The sequence below is a fragment of the Lepidochelys kempii genome, chromosome 7 (assembly GCF_965140285.1).
Source record: "Lepidochelys kempii isolate rLepKem1 chromosome 7, rLepKem1.hap1, whole genome shotgun sequence".
Lineage (NCBI taxonomy): Eukaryota > Metazoa > Chordata > Testudines > Cheloniidae > Lepidochelys > Lepidochelys kempii.
The window spans coordinates 122,310,545-122,333,542 of record NC_136386.1 but is presented as its reverse complement, the minus strand read 5'-3'; the positions used below and the strand labels follow the sequence as shown (position 1 = coordinate 122,333,542).

Sequence of the window (22,998 nt, the reverse complement as noted above, 5' to 3'; positions counted from 1 at the left end):
CGGGTCCTATTATACTGATAAGCATAACTTCTGTGACCAGGAAATGTTCATGCTGCAGGAAATGTTCTCTAGTATATTACTGGTTTCAGAGTAACAGCCGTGTTAGTCTGTCTTTGCAAAAAGAAAAGGAGGACTTGTGGCACCTTAGAGACTAACCAATTTATTTGAGCATGAGCTTTCGTGAGCTACAGCTCACTTCATCGGATGCATACCGTGGAAACTGCAGTAGACATTATATACACACAGAGACCATGAAACAATACCTCCTCCCACCCCACTGTCCTGCTGGTAATAGCTTATCTAAAGTGATCATCAAGTTGGGCCATTTCCAGCACAAATCCAGGTTTTCTCACCCTCTGTCCCCCCCCCCCCCACACACACACACACAAACTCACTCTCCTGCTGGTAATAGCCCATCCAAAGTGACCACTCTCTTCACAATGTGTATGATAATCAACGTGGGTCATTTCCAGCACAAATCCAGGTTCTCTCACCCCCCTCCAAAAACCACACACACAAACTCACTCTCCTGCTGGTAATAGCTCATCCAAAGTGACCACTCTCTCGACAATGTGCATGGTAATCAAGGTGGGTCATTTCCAGCACAGATCCAGGCTTTCTCACCCCCCACCCCCGGGAACACACACACACATAAACTCACTCTCCTGCTGGCAATAGCTCATCCAAACTGACCACTCTCCAAGTTTAAATCCAAGTTTAACCAGAACGTCTGGGGTGGGGGGGTAGGAAAAAGCAAGGGGAAATAGGCTACCTTGCATAATGACTTAGCCGCTCCCAGTCTCTATTTAAGCCTAAATTAATAGTATCCAATTTGCAAATGAATTCCAATTCAGCAGTTTGTCACTGGAGTCTGGATTTTAAGTTTTTTTGTTGTAAGATAGTGACCTTCATGTCGGTGATTGCGTGACCAGAGAGATTGAAGTGTTCTCCGACTGGTTTATGAATGTTATAATTCTTGATATCTGATTTGTGTCCATTTATTCTTTTACGTAGAGACTGTCCAGTTTGACCAATGTAAATGGCAGAGGGGCATTGCTGGCACATGATGGCATATATCACATTGGTGGATGTGCAGGTGAACGAGCCTCTGATAGTGTGGCTGATGTTATTAGGCCCTGTGATGGTGTCCCCTGAATAGATATGTGGGCACAGTTGGCAACAGGCTTTGTTGCAAGGATAAGTTCCTGGGTTAGTGGTTCTGTTGTGTGGTATGTGGTTGTTGGTGAGTATTTGCCTCAGGTTGCAGGGCTGTCTGTAGGCAAGGACTGGCCTGTCTCCCAAGATTTGTGAGAGTGTTGGGTCATCCTTCAGGATAGGTTGTAGATCCTTAATAATGCGTTGGAGGGGTTTTAGTTGGGGGCTGAAGGTGACGGCTAGTGGCGTTCTGTTATTTTCTTTGTTAGGCCTGTCCTGTAGTAGGTGACTTCTGGGAACTCTTCTGGCTCTATCAACCTGTTTCTTCACTTCCACAGGTGGGTATTGTAGTTGTAAGAAAGCTTGATAGAGATCTTGTAGGTGTTTGTCTCTGTCTGAGGGGTTGGAGCAAATGCGGTTGTATCGCAGAGCTTGGCTGTAGATGATGGATCGTGTGGTGTGGTCAGGGTGAAAGCTGGAGGCATGTAGGTAGGAATAGCGGTCAGTAGGTTTCCGGTATAGGGTGGTGTTTATGTGACCATTGTTTATTAGCACTGTAGTGTCCAGGAAGTGGATCTCTTGTGTGGACTGGACCGTTGCTCTTTAGGCTGACTGGCTAGCTAATATTGTGGGCTAGGTTGTTTCTGTTAGAAGGAGAAACTGATGATACAAGTCAGGTAATTGTTTGATGCAATCCTGTTTATTTACCAAGAATGTACCCAAAGTCCTGTTCCTGTGAATAGTAGAAACCAATAATAGCAGGCAGTCCCCTTGCAGACAGTTTCCAAGCTTGCGTCTCCAGCCAGTCCTGTGTCCCAAGGAGCTCGGTCTTACTGCTCCCTCTCGGGGCTACACTCACAGCAACATCTCTCCTTGTTTGTTGGCTTTCTCTGACTCTAACATGCACAGCTTGCCAAATGTTCAGCTCGCTCAGAGTCTGCAACCAGCTCCAGGGGCAACCCCTCCGATCACATTGCTTAGCCCTGGCCAGGCTTGGCCATGTGACAAATGGCCTGAGACCAGACAAGCTGCGGCCCAAGGCAATCTCACTCCATAAGGAGGCTTAATTGTTCCTTCCATTTAGCCTGAAAGAAGGATGGTTAGCACACCCATCCTTGGCACCCAGGTCTGTGATTGATGGCCGCCATTAAACTCTCTAACATAACACTATGTTTCACTGCACTGAAAGTAAGGGAGTTGTAACACAAAACCTCACTACTACAGGTCTTTTAACTAAGTTCTTTCGGGCAGTCACTGTGCCTTCTTTTGTGTTTGTACAATGCCCAGTATACGGTGGATGATACTGTAAATAATGGAGAGACAGTCTGGCAGGGGTTGGGGGGAGACTGGCCCTTTAAGGGGAGCTGGGCTTAGATGCAGCTGTGCTGAATCATCTGCCTCACCCGTGATGGGTTTGGGCTTTGGCTAGTGGTAGGGTCAGATGACCAGGCATCACATGATGATAACCTAGGATTGGGATTCATATAAAAGGGAACTTCCCTGACACAGGAAGATCCATCTGGGATTAGGAAAGAGCTGGGGGTGGAAATCTCTGGAGCAGTCTAGAATGGTTTGGAGAGTTGATGACCTGAACTGGTAAAGAGGAGAGAGCTGCAGGAAGCTCTGATGGGCGGGAACCCGGGGTTAAAGAGGACTGTGGAAGAAGTTCTCCCTCTTAGTCAGAGGGAAAGGCCTGTCTGGAACTGGCTGCAGTGATGGGAAGGCACAAAGCACTTCAGAGGAAATCAGGAGCCGGGAAAGGCACAATGGACTCTCCAGGAGCAGAGGCCTGGGAGATTCTGGCTCTTAGTTAAAATGTTATAGCACTATTAAACAGATCCCAAGCAGGGAAACGTAACTTGAAAGCACTTATTTTGTGTAGTGGCTTTGATTTCCTGTGGAAATGGTGCCAGTTGTAGGGTCTGATGCTGAATGACGTAAGACCCTGAACAGGCATGCCATTACAACGTTCCTTGCTTTGGTGTAGAAAGGGAAGTGGAAGTACAGAGGGCGATGAGTGACTTGCCCCAGGTCAGCCAGGAAGTTTATGGTAGAGTAGGGAATAGAAACTAGAAACCCTGACGCCCAGCCCTGGGTTTCCATAAATTCCATGCTTCATAAGGTATTTGGATGAATGCAGAGAGGTTACAGGGAAATTGCCTTTTTGTGTAACTCTTTACTTAAGGTCTTACTGGGGCTCAGGGTAGCTTAACTCTGAGAAACACACACACATTTTCATGTCACTTTATGCACGGACTGTCTCTTCATCCTGTGGTTGTAGGTGTTCATTCCATAATCCCAAAGATGCTGGATGAGGAATTTTTAAGTACTGGGTGTTCAGATCAACTGTACATTATTAAAATAAATAAATAAATAGGGTCAGATTTTCAACGACCCAAATGGGAGCTGGAGCAGTCATGGTCCTCTGATTTCAAAAATATGCCCCTAACCCCCTGGAAAAATGTCTCACTTTCGTGTGTGTGTGTGAAATTAGATTTAAATCTAACAGCCTCCTATAGAATCCACCTCCTACCGATTGCGGAGTGTCAGCGTTTGGGTTTGCTTTAGATAAACACTCAGAAGTTCAGCTGCTTCAGAAAATTGCTTGAACTTTTTGGGTTTGCAAAAGTAGTCTGCTAATCTCACAAGAACAGTCTTCCAGGCACTTCCTGTTTTTAGCTGGTCCTGCCCAGAAATATAAATGGGCACAAAAAAAAGAAACACCCAGCAAAGATATCTAAATATGTTTGACTGTTGCTGGTGTTGGACAAGACTGTTTCAGACGGGCTTGCCAAGAGGAACTGAATAACCCACTGCAGGGTTCTTTAGTGCAGTCATTAAGCAAAAGATTGTACCGTAAGTCATAGGGGACTATAGAAAGACAACTTTTATTGAACCAACTTCTGTTGATGAGAGCTTTTGAGCTCACGCAGTGCTCTTCTTCATCTGCTAGGTGTATCCTTTGCACAAACAGTGACTTGAATCCTCAGATAAAGAGGCTGATGCTCTACCACTGGACCTGTTTGAGCTCTATGGCTCAAAAAGAGCAAGCACGATGACCTGGGTATCTATAAGCTTCTACCAGTCTTAGGCAACATAATGAAAAAGCTGATATGGGATTCAGCTGATAAAGAACTACAGGGCAGGAATATAACTAATGCCAGGAAACATGGTTTTATGGAAAATGGATCTTGTCAAACCTGATTTCATTCTTTGAGATCACACGTGTGGCTGAGAAAGGTAACTGCATAGAGAGAATCATAGGACTGGAAGAGACCTCGAGAGGTCATCTAGTCCAGCCCCCTGCACTCAAGGCAGGACTAAGTATTATCTAGATCATCCCTGACAGGTGTTTGTCTAACCTGCTCTTAAAAATCCCCAATGATGGAGATTCCACAACCTGCCTAGGCAATTTATTCCAGTGCTTAACCACCCTGACAGTTTTTTCCTAATGTCCAACCTAAACCACCTTCGCTGCAATTTAAGCCCATTGCTTCTTGATGCATCCTCAGAGGTTAAGAAGAACAATTTTTCTCTCGCCTCCTTGTTGCAACCTTTTATGTACTTGAAAACTGTTATGTCCCCTCTGTCTTCTCCTCTCCAGACTAAACAAACCCAATTTTTTCAATCTTCCCTCATAGGTCATGTTGTCTAGACCTTTAATAATTTTTGTTGCTCTTCTCTGGACTTTCTCCAATTTGTCCACATCTTTCCTGAAATGTGGCGCCCAGAACTGGACACAATACTCCAGTTGAGGTCTAATCGGCATGGAGTAGAGTGGAAGAATTACTTCTCATGTCTTGCTTACAACACTCCTTCGAATACATCCCAGAATGATGTTTGCTTTTTTTGCAACAGTGTTACACTGTTGACTCCTACTTAGCTTGTGATTCACTATGATCCCCAGATCCCTTTCCGTAGTACTCCTTCCTAGGTAGTCATTTCCCATTTAGTATGTGTGCAACTGATGGTTTTGTACTGATATACATAGACTTTTGACTTCGTACCGCACATCATTCTAATTAAAAAAATTAGCAGTACACCATATCAAACCACATGTCTAGTGGATGAAGAACTGAGTAACTGGAGTAGTTGTCAAAGGGGAATCTTCATCAAATGCGGGGGAGTGTTTCTAGTGGGGGTCTGCAGGGATCAACACTAGGCCAGACACTGAACAACATTGTCCTCCATCTGGAAGTAAAGGTGAAATCACTCCTGATAGAACGTGAAGATGACACACAGATTGGAGACATGGTAAATAATGACGGCAGGGCAGTCATACAGAGTGATCTTGATTGCTTGGTAAGATGGGCCTGTGCTAGCCATACATTTTAATAGCGCCTAATGCAAAGCTATACATCTACGAACAAGGACTGCAAGTGACACCCACGGAAACGGGGGTGGGCGGGACTGTCTCCTGGACAGCAGTGACTCTTTGAAAAGGATTTAGGGGTCTTAGTGGACTAGGAACTCAACATGAGCTCTCAGTGCGATTCTGCGGCCAAAAAAAGCGCCCAATGCGATCACTGGATGTATAATAAACAAAGGCGTAGGAGCAAGGCGGTTTTTACCTTAGTATACGGCATTGGTGATGTGGGTACAGGAACACCACATGCAGGTCTGGTGTCAATATTTAAAAGGATGTCAAAAAAAATAGCAAACAAAAGCCACATGGTTAGAGGGAAGGAGAAAAAGCCTTGTAATGAGAGACTTGGAACTCAATCTGTTTAATCTCTTGAGTTGATCACAGTGTAGAAGTAGCTTCATGGGGGATAAAATCCCAAATATTAAAGGGCTCTTTAATCTATTAGTAAAAGGCAGAATAAGAACCAGTGGTTGGAAAGTGAATTCAGACAACTTCAGCTGAGAAATAAGGCCCACATCTTTAACAGCTGGGGAAATTAACTACTGGAACGCAAACTGTGAAGGGGGTAGATTCTCTGTCTCTTGGAGCCTTCAGTCTTGGTCTGAAGGCCTTTCTGGAAGACGTGCTTTAACCAAACCCAGGTTGTTGGGTTCAGTACAGTGGGAACTGAGTGCAGAGTGCACTACTATGGTGGTTCGCTCACATCTGACGCCAAAGCAGTTGTGTCCCTGGATAGTCTTGCTGAACGGAACAGGCAAAAGTAAGGTCTATCTGAGGCACTTGTAATGGTGTCCTAGTACGAGCGCCTCACAATCTTTAATGCATTTCGCCTCCCAGCGCTCCGTGGGGTCTGTCAGTGCTTTGATCCCAGGTTAGAACCCTAATCACTGAACAATTCTTCCCCTTTGCTGTTCTTCTGCTAATAGCCTGAAATGTTCCATCTTCCAAAGTAACCTCTTCTGAGCCTGCGATATTGTCTCTCATTTTCCTTAGGCACCTGTATCCGTCTTTAAAGGTGAACACATGACATCTGAGAGAAGTGACTTCATTCCGAACCAGGTGCTCTAAAAACAGCTTTCTGCGGAAATACTCCCAAGGGTCTGAGTCACCCTGCAAACCCGATCGGGCTTAACGATGTTGCCTTGCTGCCAGTCCCCATGTTAGTCTGACTCTGAGACATAGCTCTTGCTAAGGTGGGATACAAACATGAGAAACTAGACTTAACAAAAGAAAGTGGCTTTCTGAAAACTACCAACACGCTCCATCCACTGGCAACTTTGCTATAGGGGGTTGTGTGGGCAGTCGCATGTGGCTTTTGAGAGGCTGTTATGGTTCCTGGCTGAGCAGTTGTCATATTTGATATTAATTAATTAATGAGCTGCTTCACTTTCATGTCCCTAGCTATAAAACCAAGTCACACTATTAAACTCTGCTTTTGCCACTGCACTCGAGGGGAGATGGAGTGGCCTGGTGAAAAGGGCATTAGACTGGGACTCAAAAGACCAGGGGTCCGCTCCTAGATTTCTGCCACAAACCTTCTGAATAACTATGGGCAAGCCACTGTGCCTCTCTGCCTCAGTTTCCCTATCTGTAAAATGGGAATAATAATCTTTTTATCCTTCTTAGTACCGTGTTTTTGAGCTCTATGGAGGAAAAGTGTTTGTGTAAGAGCAAAGTATAATGAGCCAGAGTTTTCAGAGGCTTTGAGTGACTCACCATTCCCCCAACTTGCCAGGTGATGTTTCACTCTGCTTGTTGTGCAAGCTCACTTAGGTGAGCAAAGTTTCTTTTAGCCTCTAATCCGCTTCTGAGGAAGGAACAGGAGCAAGCAGAAACAACAGTTGTGTTTTGTAGATACAGTCCCAGGGTGGTTTTGTGCATTTAAAGTATGCATCCTTTCTGGTAAGCTGCCAATGTGGCCCCTGTGTCACAAAGTCCAGGCATCCCTGGCTTGGAAAGAGAGGAGGATACTGATCAACTCTCAAAAGTGCCTAAAACGTGTTGCCCTTTTGCCCACGATCCCGGTAACATCAGAAATTGTTCCCCTACCTCCCCCTCAACTTCCCAGGAAAGCAGAACCCTTGGAAACCTTCTTTCCTTTCCTGGGAACAGGAGGCTGGTCTGACTGGTGCTGGGGAGTTTCTCAAGAATTGAGTTGAATCGAATCCTGGTAATGATTGTGTCACTGGCACGGGGATGCCGATTTTTGCCCTCCCACACCTTCCTCCTTTCTCAGAAAAGCCTGGAAACCAAAGGTGAAAGGAGGGGGTGGGTGGTGGAAGCTGCACAGCTCATGTGCACACTTCAGTCCAGGAAGAGAAGTGAGTAAGTTGGCTGTAATATTTAAAAGTATCTCAGGCTGCGTCTCTCTGTCTCACAACAGCTGGAGCCGCTGCGAAGACAGCTACTGGGTAAGTGCTTTATTCACTATGCATCCGATGAAGTGAGCTGTAGCTCACGAAAGCTTATGCTCAGATAAATTGGTTAGTCTCTAAGGTGCCCCAAGTCCTCCTTTTCTTTTTCGGATACAGACTAACCCGGCTGCTACTCTGAAACCTGTCATTATTCACTACTGTGACTCTTTCAAAGAGATCCATTCCTGGACCAGGGAGACGCACATTTCTGAATAATACAGATCTTGTCCTATAATAATCAGTTTGATTTTTATGGCTCCAGAAGCTTTACGTATAGAGAGCTTGTTTTTTTCTCTACGCAGAGTGTTAACTTCAGGTGTCACAAGATGACATTTACAGACAACCAAAGCATGCTCACTTTCAACCATAGCAGTGGAAGGGACGGGGAACTGGCCTGACAAAATGCTAAATTTACCAGGATCTCGGGAACGCTCTGTTTGGAATATTGAGCTGCTTTTGTAAACGGTGAAACCAGATTAGCTCTTTCAAAACCCTTTTGGACTAAGTAAGTGTGTGTGTGAGAGAGAGATTGTTTCCTTTTCTGGAATATAAAATGGAATAGTTTGCAGTCATGCTTCTAGAGGTATGCTACTGCCATTCCTCCAAACCCAGCATGCCATATGCAAGTTCTGCTGTCTGGCTCATTAGAACCCTTTCTCCAGTTGGTAATTCGTGGTGGACATCGGAATTTAGGGTTTTGTGCTCTTTTTTTAATAAACAAATTCTAACATGTCCAATGCCCGTTATGATCTCTAGGTTCCATTTACCAGTATGCTGTAGCAAGACACCTTAAATATTAGCCAGCCTTGTGGGTTTATGTTAGTTCTACGGCAGTGTAATTCTGTTGACTTCAGCGAAGTCGCTCCTGATCTACACACCATAAGTGACAGGAGGGTTGAGCCCCACATCTCTAAATCCTGGATTAGTCCTGTATGTGGGGGAAAAGGCGCAGGCGGAAAGATAAAGGGGACAACTTCATTTATTACTTTCAGTTGTGTAAGATTTATATGTTCAGGATTTATACTGCACCTATCTCAGCTGTAACTGTATACTTCTACCAGGCGTTTCTCTTTAACCTCATTAAATCCTGATTCATTTACCAATATAGATAAGTGATTTGTTGGAAAATAACTTGCTAAACTCTCTTGCTTTTCACAAAGAACTTGCTTTGTGTTTTGCCTACAATACTGTGCTAATTTTTTTTTTTTTAATGAGGGTTTTTTCAGGACAAGTACTATATCTGCTGATGGACATGGCAAAAATATGACCTTTAGCAAATTAATGAAAACCCAAATATTTTAACTTGGGAGACATGCTGGTTTAGAACAGTTCTAAGGGTTTGATCAATGTTTTGGTTAAAGTCAGTGGAAAGACTTGTTAATTTCAGTGAGCTTAGGGTCAGGCCTGAAGTGTGTGAGTGCATAAGCAGTGCATATGTATTTATCCGGGGTGTGGGGGCCTTCTACAATGCCCATTGTATGTGGTTGGTTGAAAGTCTCTAACCCAAGTTCAAAGAAGATTGAAGTCAATGGACTTTGGACTAAGGCAGTAGAGGGAAGTCAAAAGAAGAATCCCGAAGCCAAAATGCTTAAAAACAAAATGAACATTTTGTATTTATTGTTTTCTTGTGAGGGTGCCTGGCTTTGAATCCCTAGAGCTAAACCTCCCCGTGGGATTCTTCACCTAGCTCAGACACAAAGCTGAAAAGGGGATTGCGATGCGTGTATGTACCTCACGCCCGTCCCAGCCAGGGAAGATTTAAAAGTCCGTGTTGGGAGCAGAGACGGCAACTTGGCCAATCCTTGGTGTCGAGGGCTCTCCAGCGAGGGCTCATGAGGCTCGGTGTGAGAGGCGGTGGAGCCAGGTTAGCCATTCCAGCGAGACTGATGAAACTGCCCCTGAGTCGCTCTTTGTAGGAGGCTAATTTGTGTACGTCGGGTACAGGGACACAGTAAAATTCACCCCTGTGCAGAGGGCCAGCACAAGGCTGTGGTACACTTAGCCTGCCTCGTGCTGGCCTCTGCACAGGGGTAAATATCCACACTGGGTGGATCCCGCAGTAGTCGAACCCGAGCAAGCAACGATTCTGTTCTGTGCAGAGCCTCTGCGTTCCTATTGTCCTGGCATCTGAGTTCCTGTTACTGCAGCCCTTGGACTCTGCCTTCTTTCTGACAGCACAATGGAGTTTATAACCCACGGGGCACGGGGATAGCGTCATGTTTTATGCCAGTCACCCAAGGGACTGTAAGGGCTCCATCTGCAGATTAAATAAAGCTTTCTAAATATTCATAGAGCTGCTATGGCCTCAGATGTTAGGAGGGAACGATGCTAAGATGCTGGTTTACAGTGACATAAGAATGAAAGCCCAGAATCAAAGCATCTTTCATATGATCCTCCATTATCCCACTTACCGTGCTGCTGTTGACACACTTAAGTCCAGCTAAGAAATAGCGAATAAGAAAGGGCTGAGAAAGGAACCTTAACTATACAAGTGGCACCTCTTTAAATCAGACCATTATAGTCACATGACTTAGTATCTTGTTTGAGTTTTTTATACCCACATTTGGGGTGGCAGCATGGAAATGCACGTACTCAGTCATATACAGAAATATAAAAGGGCAAATTTTGCTCTCTGGTTTGTGTCCAATAACCGTGTAGTTATTGGACACATCTCCGCTGGGCAATGGGGAAATGCAGCCTTCTAGATTGTCAAGCTCTTTGGAGTAGGGTCTGTCACTTACTGCTGACTTTCATTTAGCACTTTGAGCAGTACTGATGACAAACACACGGTGAGAGCTAGGAACAGGGTGTGCAGCAATCAGGGCCTGGCCTCTAGACACTGCAGTGATACACACGTTTAATAAAAAAAACCTGTCACTGGCCTGGGATTGAGCACTGCGAGTTCTGCTCCAAAGATCAGTGGGGTCCTGGAGTGTCACGATGCTCCTAGGCACGAGAGGAGAGAGGGAGACACTCCTGAAGCAGCTTTGCTTGGTAATTGTTTTCAAGGCTCTTCAGAGGCCATCAGAAATCTCAGCTGAGACTAGGGAGCCGAGTGCAGGTGAAGGACCAAATGAGCCAAACGAACGCAGTTTGATGTGTGGAGTGGGGAACTATGACATGGCTACTGCCATCCCACGCTGCTGGTTTCATTCTGTGAAAAGGGCGGAGGAGGCAAAGTTCATGTTTTAATATGGGGCAGATTTAGGGTACATTTTGAAATTGAACCAGGCTTCAGGTTTTATTATTACATAAATGTTAGGAGAGACCTCATGGAACTTGTTGGGCATGTGCCAATCGCTTTGCTTGGACAGTATGTTGTACAGTATCACTTTCCTCCGTTTGCGTCTGTCTTTTGCAGCTTCAGATGGTAAGCTCTTTGGCGTCAGGGCTGTCTTTCATAGTCAAATATCTCATGTTTTTTGGCCTCTTCTGTAGCATAAACAATCTGTTGGAAATCTCTCTCTGAAGGCCTTGGGCCAAATCTGAACAGGAATCTTTCCAGTTTCGAATCAGAAGCCTTTAGCTGAATCCTTCTCTTTCCCTTCTTGTGAATCTCAAACCACCTCTCTAGCTCCTCCTCTTGTTGGCTTCTTGCTCAGTAGGGGAATCTGAATGCATCCGGTGAAGTGAGCTGTAGCTCACAAAAGCTTATGCTCAAATAAATTGGTTAGTCTCTAAGGTGCCACAAGTCCTCCTTATTCTTTTTGCGGATACAGACTAACATGGCTGCTACTCTGAAAGGGGAATCTGTGAATCTTGTCACTTACAGCACAGAATCTTCACAGCTGGATCGTGTAGACTGATTCTTCTTCGCCTACATGCCCCCACCCCCCTGAGCAAATGGATCATCTAGAAAGTGAATCTGGAAAACACATATGGAACATGTGGGCTGAACCGAAAGGAGTGAAGCAAAGAGCATAACTGAGTTCAAAATGTCAACATCCTTGGCCACACTGGGAGAAAGGGTTGCCCATACAGTTTATGTATAAACAGAGCTTTGGCTTGTGAAGGGATCTAATACTATTATATTGCAAAAATGATCTCTTTTGGCGGGGGTGGGGGCGGGGGAGGGTAATGTCAGTGTAGCCAGCTTGATTCTCAGAAGAGGTGGGACTTGTCCGCTTTGATCAGACTGAGATATCTGATATTTGAATACCAAATGCAGCAAATGTATGTTTGATCACACTGTGCATGAAACCCCAAACTGATCGCTGGGGACGAAATCTGGGATTGAGGGCTCTGTTGGGGAATTCAGGGAAGCTGAACTAAATAAAGGGGATGACCTGCTGAGCTAGCTGACCTCTTCCCTGACTCTGCACACACTAAGCTTCACCACGCCCCCGGGGGCAGATCACTGTTATCCCAATGGTACAGAGGAGGAGGAGAGACCTGGGTTGTCCATATGACACCAAAGCGTGGAGATGACCTTGGGGAAGAACCCAGCCTCTTCATCCCTTCTCCAAAGCCTTGGAAAGCTGCTCTGCAGGTCCAGGGCCCAGGCTTGGGGGCAGAGACTGAACTGGGGCGGGTGAAAGGGACACATTATCTTCCCTCCATTCTCATGGAGGTTCCCCAAGGAAGACAGGGCAGTTGCCACCAGGGATTCACCTCTGGCTGTATGGTTCCATTGCCATGTTGCCAAGAATGGGGGTGGGGACCAGACACTCAACACAGGTGACCCTGGCTTCCTGTGGATGGATGCCTCGTGTGGTAGCAGCCCTGTGGCCTTTTCCTAGGGGGAGAGGAGGCAAACAAACCTATTAAGGGGATAATGTGGTAAGAAATCTTTGCAAGGATTCCTTTGCAGAGATCCCATCTCCGAGCCCTTTCCTGGGACTTCTACCTTGGACAAAGATGATCTGCCCCAAAGGAAACTTGTCTAGAATTACAACCTAAATTTCCTGATTCTCAGGCCTGGCTGATAGGCAAGGTTGGTCTGGTGGCTCAATTATGGTTTATCCAGCAGCCTGCTCCGCTCTCCTGCCTGGAGTAGTGTGACCAAAACCAGACACTGGGCCTTCAGAAAGCCATAGACTGCATGGTGAAGGTCCAGGGAAGAACAGAGTTGCTACTTTACATGGCTAGCAATGACTAAAACCCAGATTGTTGTTTTAGGAAGGAAGAGCTAGCAGCAGGATGGACAGAGAGAAAACTAGGCCATCTGCTGATTCTTACGCTGCCCGTAACATAAGAACGAAGGGACAGGAGGTGAAAATGGGGGGGCTGTAACTTAAAACAAATCAAAGGGCACACACTGCTCTGCACGGCCGTGGTTTTCAAGGCCTGTCCTAGGGTCTGAAATGGCAGCTGACTAATGTCATGTATGGTCCATGGCAGCGCGCGTAGCTCCTTTGGAAAGACGGGTGCCTTGTGAATATATTTATCATCCTACAGGCTTCAGACATGCATACAAAAGAGAACGGACTTTAAAATAAAGGCGGGTGTAACATCCTCCCCTCCTTTTGTCTGTTTTGAGCATAAACTGTGTAGGGCCAGGGTCTCTGGATGATTTCAAAGCATAGGCCACACCTCCCTGCTTCAGGTCACCAGCTGACTACCTGCAGAGGTCAGGAAGAATCTTTTCCCTTCCATGTGCCGCGTTGCACAACTGGCCAGTCCCACAGCCTGTTCTTTCTTTTTACTGTCCTCTACAGCATTAGCTACTGGCAATCGGCGGGGATAAGATACTAGCTGGACTAAATAGTCTGATTTTTGCATGGCAAATCCTGTATTCCCGTGCCTGGCTTTTACTGGAATAAGCCAGCGTCCAGGACCCCTATAATACTCTCACTGTATGTGTGTGCAATGTGTACGAAGTGGAGGTAGCTGACTGCACTGATTTCTGTGGCAATAGTCTCTTCCTAGACAGAGCTGGATCAGCAACGCCCTGTTCTGCTAACAAAGCTGTTGTGGTTCCTCATTTCACTTACTAGAAACGAGTAACTTGTAACCAGCACAGGAACCTACCTCTCCAACTGATGGCGGGCGTTCCCAGCTCAGTTCATGCGGCCATCGGCCCGGTCACATTCAGTGGTGCTGGGCAGGAAAGCATGGTGGCAGAATCTAAGCACCAGGATCCGTGAGCAAATAGTCCACGCCTCCAGCCCAGGCTTCTCCACCAAGACATAAAAGAGTTCTAAGCTAAAAGCTTCATTGTGGTCCCTGGGAAGTAGGTGAGTAATGTAACTCCCACTTTAAAGATGGTGAAACCGACACAGGCTGTGACCTCTCAGCTCGCCTTGGGTTGCCGGTGCTTGAGTCAAGAACAGAATGCAGGAGTGCTGACTCCGTGACCCACAAAATTACTCTGTGCTCATAATCCCCGTCCACCTGCCCCTCCTCCCTCAGCTCTGTGATACTCTGACTGGTGTGAGGTTTTTATGTTAAAGTTTAAAGAGGCAGGGACGTAGCAAAGCATCATGAGACAAGCAAACAGCTAAGCTCAAGAGCAGAACCAAAGCACAAAACCAGCCGCACTCTGGGCTTCTTCTTCTTGCTGTTCAAAGGTATTCTGTTTAAATGCCCTCTGGACTGGGGGGAGTCCTGTTTGATTTCATGGGTGCGTATGACATCTAAATCGGTGCTAGACTTACAGTAAGCAGAAGTATTTATAGAAAGCATAGCTGGGGGCGATGGTGATTCAGGCTGGGGGCGGTGGTGATTCAAGCTAACTGTAACTCTGGCCTTAAGTCAGTGAATAGTTTGAATTGTTAACATCAGTTCTGCATGTCTGCATCGCCAATCCTGGTTCAACAGATGCTCGGTTGTTAGCTCGGTTGTTATTGTGAAAGTTAATTTGTGCATGAGGTCGACTGTGGCTTCTTGGCCTTTTTGAGCTGGGTGTTGATTCAGAGCATGTGCTAACAGGATGTGTGTTTGAAAATTTTAGCCAAAAAAAAAAAAATTACATATATATATATATATATATATTTTTTTTTACCTAGATTTGGACAAAACTGCCTCTAAAGGCAAAGGCAGCAGCCTGGGTGCAAGAATGGCTGAGTTCTACATTATGCCTGATTCTGCCACCGACTCTCTGGCTGGCCTTTGGCAAGTCATGTCACCTCTGTGAATCAGTTTCCCCATCTGTATTTTTCTTTCTTTTTTTTTTTTTTAAATGGAGAGAGAAAAATTGAAGGGGAAGCCAACTTGAAATTACTCACTCTCAAAAAACGAGTTGAAAGTAGTTTCAGATCTTTTATCTTTTCCCCCAAGTTGTCCTGTTAATTTTTGTGGTTTTACAACCACATTTTCTATTTTAAAATGTTTCTCTCCCTTGCTATTTTGCGTAGGTCTCTCATAAACCAGCAAAGGGGAATGTTCTCTCTGCAAAGCATAGTCAAATGCACAAAGTTTAAACTGCAGCCTCCCCCCCCACACACCTTCTAATTGCTTTCAGTTCTCATAACCGTAATTGTTACATGGAACAACAGGGGGTAAAGTTGGAGACCAGCGTGGGATTTAAACGGACAGTGATCCAATCACCCTTTTTTGTAAAGTGCTTTGAGATCCTTGTATGAAAATTTCTACTTCCTCACTCGGGTCACTGCTTTAGGCTGGGGAGTTCTCGGAGCATTCAAACCAAGCCCCTTTCCTGCCGTGCAGCCCAAACCCTTGCTGGAAGGAGAGTTTCATCTCCAGGGCCCACAGGAGGCAGTGCTGCTCCAGGGGTGCCTCAAGGAAAGAGAGCCCTCCTCAAAAACAGCCCGCTTACCCTACCCGCTCTTGGCCCACCCACGGGGCTGGAAACTGCACCCACTGCTTTCAAAAGTGCTGAATCCCCTTTGCAAAAATGACTTGGCTACGTGGGCTCTCGCGCCCATTGACTGAGGCTCCGACGTCGCTCTTGAAAACGGGACTTCACCGCTTTCAAAACGTCTCCCCACACCTCCCTCTGTCCTCCAAAGTAGGACCTAATCCTGCTCCCATTGCCTTGGAGGGTGCAGACCGAACCCTGTGCTATAAACTCCTTTTCCCAAGGTATCCAGCTAAAGGTCACTCGGTAATCAGCAGAGAGGCAAAATGCCAAGCGCAGTGACACCCTAATGGCAGGAATAAACATTAGCGCTCGACAAGTTAGTGCTCCCAGAGCGATCTTAATCAGGCACCAAGAGACGTGATCTCCACCAGCCTAGCGAGTAATAACAGAACAGACTTCTTTCACTAACACATACTTTATACTTTCCCACCTATTTTATTGAAAATCAGAGCACCAAGTATAAATCTCATTGAGCTGAAATGTCAGGTTTCAGGGTAGCAGCCGTGTTAGTCTGTATTCGCAAAAAGAACAGGAGGACTTGTGCCACCTTAGAGACTAACCAATTTATTAGAGCATGAGCTTTCGTGAGCTACAGCTCACTTCATCAGATGCCATCCGATGAAGTGAGCTGTAGCTCACGAAAGCTCATGCTCTAATAAATGGGTTAGTCTCTAAGGTGCCACAAGTCCTCCTTTTCTTATTGGGCTGAAAGACAGCAAGAAAGAGAGAAGATTGATTAGCTTTAGTCAGCATATTCCCCCTACATCTTTTATCACTACTAGCTTGGAGCCCTCTTTATCACTTTAGTATCTTATCAGTTCCTTTGCCATTGCTCCAGATTGGGAAGGCCTGGGGGTTCCCACCCTGCACAACCGGCTTACGAACACCTGCGTCATCTCAGAAATGACCCGTCGTAAGGACTGCTCCTGTGAGAGATGGCTGTATCACTACCCCCCTGTTTAGTACCTATGTTTGCACAGAGCGAACATAGTTGCCAGTTGGACGCCACATGTTCTCACCGCATCTCTTCCCCAGGCCCTGCTACTGCATGACAATACCACAGAAAATGCAACACAAATACCAAGTAGCAGCATGGTACATTTCTCTTCAGGGCACAGACTATCTGTTTGTGCAGTACCTGGTGCTATGAGGCTAGGGCCTAAAGATGTTATCACAATTCTACTCATACATTTTCCCCCACGCACACCCAGGCTTGTTCTACTAGAAGAAAAACTCAGTCTCTCTTCTGCTAGCACTTAGCCTTCAGTCTGGCATATATAAACAAACTCAATTATATTAAAGCAGACATGTTCACTCAGAGAAGTGGTAGGTAAGGTCCCATGGAAAGAAAATCTAAGGGGTTCAGGAGAGCAGGCAGTTCCTCGAGGAGCCCGTATTAAAAGTGCAATGGCAAACTATTCCAATGCAAAGGAAAGACAGGAAGACTCGTAAGATGCCAACATGGCTCGATCAGCGGCTCTTTGATGACCTGAAAATCAAAAAGGAATTCTGCACAAGTGGAGACATGGTCAGATCTGATAAGGAGGAGAACAAAAGATGTAGGGACAAAATCAGAAAGTCTAAGGTATAAAATGAGTTACAGCTGGCAAGGGCCATCAAAGGGAATAAGAGGCCCTTTAAATACTGTAAGAGCAAGAGAAAGCTGAAGGGAAGGGTAGGCCCTAAACTTAGTGGGGAAGGCGAGCTAATAATTGACAACATCAAGAAGGCTGTGGTGCTTAATGCCTGTTTTGCCACAATCGTCACTAAAAGGGTGACTGGTGACCAGATACTCAACCCAGTTAATACGGACAACTAAGGGGAAGGCATGGACACCAAAATAGGGGGGGAAGCAGGTTAAAGAATATTTAGAGAAGCTAGCTGAGTTCACAAAAAGAAAAGGAGGACTTGTGGCACCTTAGAGACTAACCAATTTATTTGAGCATAAGCTTTCGTGAGCTACAGCTCACTTCATCGGATGCATGCTGTGGAAAGTGCAGAAGGTCGTCTTATACACACAAAGCATGAAAAAATACCTCCACCCACCCCACTCTCCTGCTGGTAATAGCTTATCTAAAGTGATCACTCTCCTTACAATGTGTATGATAATCAAGTTGGACCATTTCCAGCACAAATCCAGGTTTTCTCCCCCCCACACACACACACAAACTCACTCTCCTGCTGGTAGTAGCTTATCCAAAGTGACCACTCTCCTTACATTGTGTATGATAATCAAGGTGGGCCATTTCCAGCACAAATCCAGGGTTTAACAAGAACGTCGGGGGGGTGGGGAGTAGGAAAAAACAAGGGGAAATAGGCTACCTTGCATAATGACGAAGCCACTCCCAGTCTCTATTCAAGCCTAAGTTAATTGTATCCAATTTGCAAATGAATTCCAATTCAGCAGTTTCTCGCTGGAGTCTGGATTTGAAGTTTTTGTGTTGTAAAATAGCGACTTTCATGTCTGTAATCGCGTGACCAGAGAGATTGAAGTGTTCTCCGACTAGTTTAGGAATGTTATAATTCTTGACATCTGATTTGTGTCCATTTACTCTTTTACGTAGAGACTGTCCGGCACTTAAAGAACTAATCTTTGAGTAGGGGGTGCCAGAACTGGGGTGAACAGTGGGGGGCCATGGTCCCCCAAGAAAAGTGGGAGTGCCATGCCTGCCCATTTGTTAACATGTACATAGTTTGGGAGGTAGGGAGGGCCACGCGGTGGGGGTGGGCTTTGAGGTAGACCTTAGCCCCCTCTGCCATGAGGCCCTGCCCCACCCCTGCCAGGCCAGAAGGCAGGCCATGGTAAGAGCCCCCCAAGAAGCCTGGGCCACTGCGAGGAGCCCCAGACCCTCCGCCTGCCCTGGGCAGCATGCCCGATGAGGGGAGACATGGGCTGGGGGCTGTCGTCTGCCGTCAGGCACCCCAGCACCTGCCCAGGGCAAGTGGAAGGTCTGGGACTTCCTACAACAGCCTTAACTTAAGTTCTGGAATCGGCTGGCAAGGGACGTCATGGAGTCCCCATCAAGGGAAACTTTTAAAAACAAGTTGGACAAACACCCATCGGGACAATCTAGGTTTTCTTGGTCCTGCCGCAGCACAGGGGACTGGACGTGATGACTTCTCAAGGTCCCTTCCAGCCTGATGTTTCTATGTTTCTGTGTTAAGCCTGTGATGATAACCAGACCTTGCCAAATGGCCACATCTCAGATGACATGAAATAAACCAGATTTTTTGTTGCTTTAAAAAAAGATCTATTTATTGGGCAGCTGCTGTCGCCTCTCTGAAGGGGAGAGAAGAGAATGAAAACTTAGTTCCTCTAAATTCTTGTACTGGGTAGACAGAATCTTTAGTGAGTAAAACCATGCCCCTGTGGAGTGCTTGCAGAGTTCTCCCCCCAACTTCACGCATAAGTTAAATATAGAAATTGAAAGGACAGGCTCATGGCTATAAGCAGCAGTGTTCTGTAGTGTTAGACCATGCAAACTATGTGATTGGAAGTAAGATCAAAAAGAGATTTTTTTTTTTTTATTAAGTGGAATTTTGGGCAGCAGATTTGTATAAAAGTCTCTCTTGAACGAACTGTCTGAAGAGTTAATTTTCACAGTGTGTGAAAACGTGCCCATGTGTCCTTGGCAGGTCTCAGAGGTCATCCTGAAGCTGCCATTTTTGCACAGTGAGAAAGCAGAATGAACAGTATTGTGTAGAAAAGCTTTTGAGATTAATCCCTTCCTTCCCAGAACTGTACTTGCGGTCATTTAAGGAAGGTTTCATGCTGAAATCCTATTTTCTTTAGTGAATGGCCTTGAACTGAAGATCAAACCAATTTTACTGGAAACCTTGGGGGGATACCAAGAAGCTTTAGTGAATAAAGAACACTCACCCTGGGATTTCCATATGAGCTTGGACCAGTTATCTTGTCTGAGAGGGGCCAGCACCAGACTCTTCAGAAGAAGGTACAAGACAGCTTAATTACGGAACAACCTGGCCACAGGAGAATTTTCTTCCCATTTGTTAGAGGATGATGGGGGTAAAAATGTATTACCCTCCTAAGTATCAAATTGTTAATCCTACTAAGCTTGTGGACTCCCTGATACCTTTAAAGTAGTTAGTTCCACATGTAAAGCACCTGCTATGTAAAAATATTTCCCTTTATTTATTTAAAACTTGTTGCCTTTCAGTTTCACTGAAATTCTATCTCCTCTCCAGCTCTATTTGGCTTCTAGATCAGTGGACCCCACTGGGTATAAGCTGTCATTACGCCACAAAGGGAAACATTACTTCAAGCCATTGTAGAGCACGTTGCCTGCATCTAAAAGGTGACGGCTCATGCTGTAAATACAGAAACTTACTTAGTTCCAACACCTGGTGCACAACTATTCCTGTGTAAAAGTGTCTGCAGCTCAAAGAGGAAGGAGATAGACTGTGGAACTCATTTCTGCAAGTTACCACCGAGGCAAAAAATCTCAGCAGGATTTTGAAGTCAGCCACATTTATGTGGCTAACAAGCATAGCTGAAGTTGTAGAAAAGAACCTCAGCAGGGATACAAATTCTCAAACTGGGCTGATCCCGTGTGGCAATTCCTATGTTCCTAATAATGGAACAGAGAACCTGAGAGCACTGAATAGGAACCCTCACTGATTAAAGTTACTAAATTAGGAAACACGGCCACTGCGTCCTACCTCTAGGATAGAAAGATGCCCAAGTACTTTTCTGTATCAGTTGCAAAATCAGTGTCAATTCAATATTTGTCTGTGCTGCTTACTAATACAATGAACCAGCTTATTCTACTTTTCCTTACAGATGGAGACTAACGTGCCATGGCCCAGTGACCGGGAGCTGGAACCTAGCTGCTTGGCTTTGAGAACTGAATTCCATAGGCTTTAAAATAATGAAAATGCCCTGTGGATTCAGTTCTGTAGCTGGGTAGCAAATAACCTGCAGCTTCTCTAGAGTGGCTGGTTGAAGAAGGAACATACTGGAGCCTCTTCTATTGGAGCCTGGATCACCCATTTTAGGAACTAACATAATTATTTGCCCATTGGCAAAGAAGGAATGGGGAACTAAAGTTCAAAGTAGCAGAGTTTGCAGCCTATACTAGGAAATCTCAGTGTTTAATCTAGAAAGTTGCTAGATGACAGACTTCTACTGTGTCTTCCTCTTTCACATACAGGGTGGGTGAAGCAGAGGAGGCAGAGAGAGGAAACTTACAACACAGTGTTTCTTCTGTCTGGAAATGGACAGGCATGTTTAAGAAAACAAACTTGATGGTGTGCTGATTTATTGTGTACAACTGTATCCCTGTGCTAAAAATACAAATCATTAGACTAGCAACAAGCTGGATGTGACCAGCCGAGTCCCCCCAGCTTAGATGGAAAACTCAAACAAAAGAGAACAAAAAATACAATTGGAACAGCCCTAGAGAGGTCCTCATTCTTTGTGCTTGAAGTATACAAGTACCACTAGAATTGTTAAGAGAGATTCCCCAGGGAACCACAGCCCAGGAGAAAGAGAGGCCTAGTCTAAGGCTAAAATAGTCTGGTAGTAGATGTTGTGGGAACAGGGTTGTGTGATTACATGAAAAATTACTTATTGTGGTTACTAGTTTTTCTGCTGTCTATTTAAACCTCAGACCCACCAGCTGCTTGCAGCCCTTGGATTCAATGACATCCCCTCTCAATACAGGCCAATAGGCCAATATTAGTTTATTATGCACAAACGTGTAAGTTGGGTTGAATTCGGTGCGGGATCTATTACTATGCTTGTATGGCATGAATAAACATGACCAGATGAATCGCAGTCTCCTCTCTCACCCTCCGTAGGTGAAATTCTGCCTTATCGCCATACCGGACAAGTAGTCAGGGGGATGGGGGTGGGAAAGAGAAGTAGAAGAGTGGCAGCATCTCAGATTGTGACCTTCTACTTCCCACAGATTAGTAAGGAGGAGGACTCACTGCTGCAACATCGGCCCGTTCACTGGCAACGAGCCTCCACTCCCAGCAGTACGGGCTAGAAACCACCACCTCTGAATGATCACCCTCTGGCATCTCCTGGTGCTAGCAGGTTCCTCTGCTGCGATAAATCTAGCGTGCAGGACACACCTCTCCTAGAGCAGAGGTGCTTACTTCTCCGCACCCATGTGATAAACACGGCAAAATAAATAAATAAAATGACGTTTTTAAACCATGACTCTGACAAACAGGCTTGTCACGGAGTAGGAAGAAGTGGGAGACGAGGAAACATGCACTGGACAGTCCCCTCTGTAACGCAAGGGTAGGTCGTACAAGGGGCAGCATGGAAGAGAGGCCCAACTAAAAACAATGGCTGGCGCTGCTGAATGTGGGTCACCTCCCTTTGGAAGCGCAGTGGCCTGCCACCTTTGCACCTTGGGAGTATGTGAGGCTCTCTAGAAAGGGGAAAGGGGGGGGGCACTTGGGGCCACAGTGTGGGTACAAGGTCCCACCCATGCTCTCCTCTCTCCCCCCCCCCCATAGATCCACCCAAGGCCCCATCCCTGCTCAGCCTATTCCCTCCCCCCTCCAGGGCCCCCACCCCGCCTCTTCCCCGCCCCCACCCCCACCCCACCTCTTCCCCCAAGGCCCCATCGCTTTTTTCTGCCAGAAGCGGGAAGCCCACCAAGCAATCTTTAGGACCACTGGACAATCAAGGTGCTAAAGGAGCACTTGAGGTAGATAAGGCCCTTGCAGAGAAGCTAAATAAATTCTCAGCATCCATCTTCACAGCCATGTGCGTGAAGGAGAGTCTCACCCCTGAGCCCTTCTTTTTAAGATGGCAAATCTAAGGAACTGTCTCAGACTCAGGTGGCCCTAGAGGTGCTTTTGGAACTAATTGATCAATTAAACAGTAATAAGTCAGCAGGACCAGCTGATATTCACTCACGTTCGGAGGGAACTCCAATATGAAATTGCAGAACTACTAACTGTGGGGATAGCCGTGTTAGTCTGTATTCGCAAAAAGAAAAGGAGTACTTGTGGCACCTTAGAGACTAACCAATTTATTTGAGCATGAGCTTTCGTGAGCTACAGCTCACTTCATCAGATGTTTACCGTGGAAACTGCAGCAGACTTTATATACACACAGAAATCATGAAACAATACCTCCTCCCACCCCACTGTCCTGCTGGTAATAGCTTATCTAAAGTGATCAACAGGTGGGACATTTCCAGCACAAATCCAGGTTTTCTCACCCTCCACCCCCCCACACAAATTCACTCTCCTGCTGGTGCTAGCCCATCCAAAGTGACAACTCTTTACATAATCAAGTCGGGCTATTTCCTGCATAG

At 45.8% G+C, this 22,998-nt stretch overlaps 1 long non-coding RNA gene across 1 annotated transcript; it reads left to right on the top strand.

Annotated features, from left to right (window-relative positions):
* The first annotated feature begins 7,863 nt into the window (after window positions 1–7,863).
* Window positions 7,864–21,863, top strand: LOC140915392 (uncharacterized). Its single transcript, XR_012160145.2, has 3 exons — window positions 7,864–7,932; window positions 19,491–19,650; window positions 20,499–21,863. It is a non-coding gene; the product is annotated as an uncharacterized LOC140915392 (long non-coding RNA).
* Window positions 21,864–22,998: the final 1,135 nt, after the last annotated feature.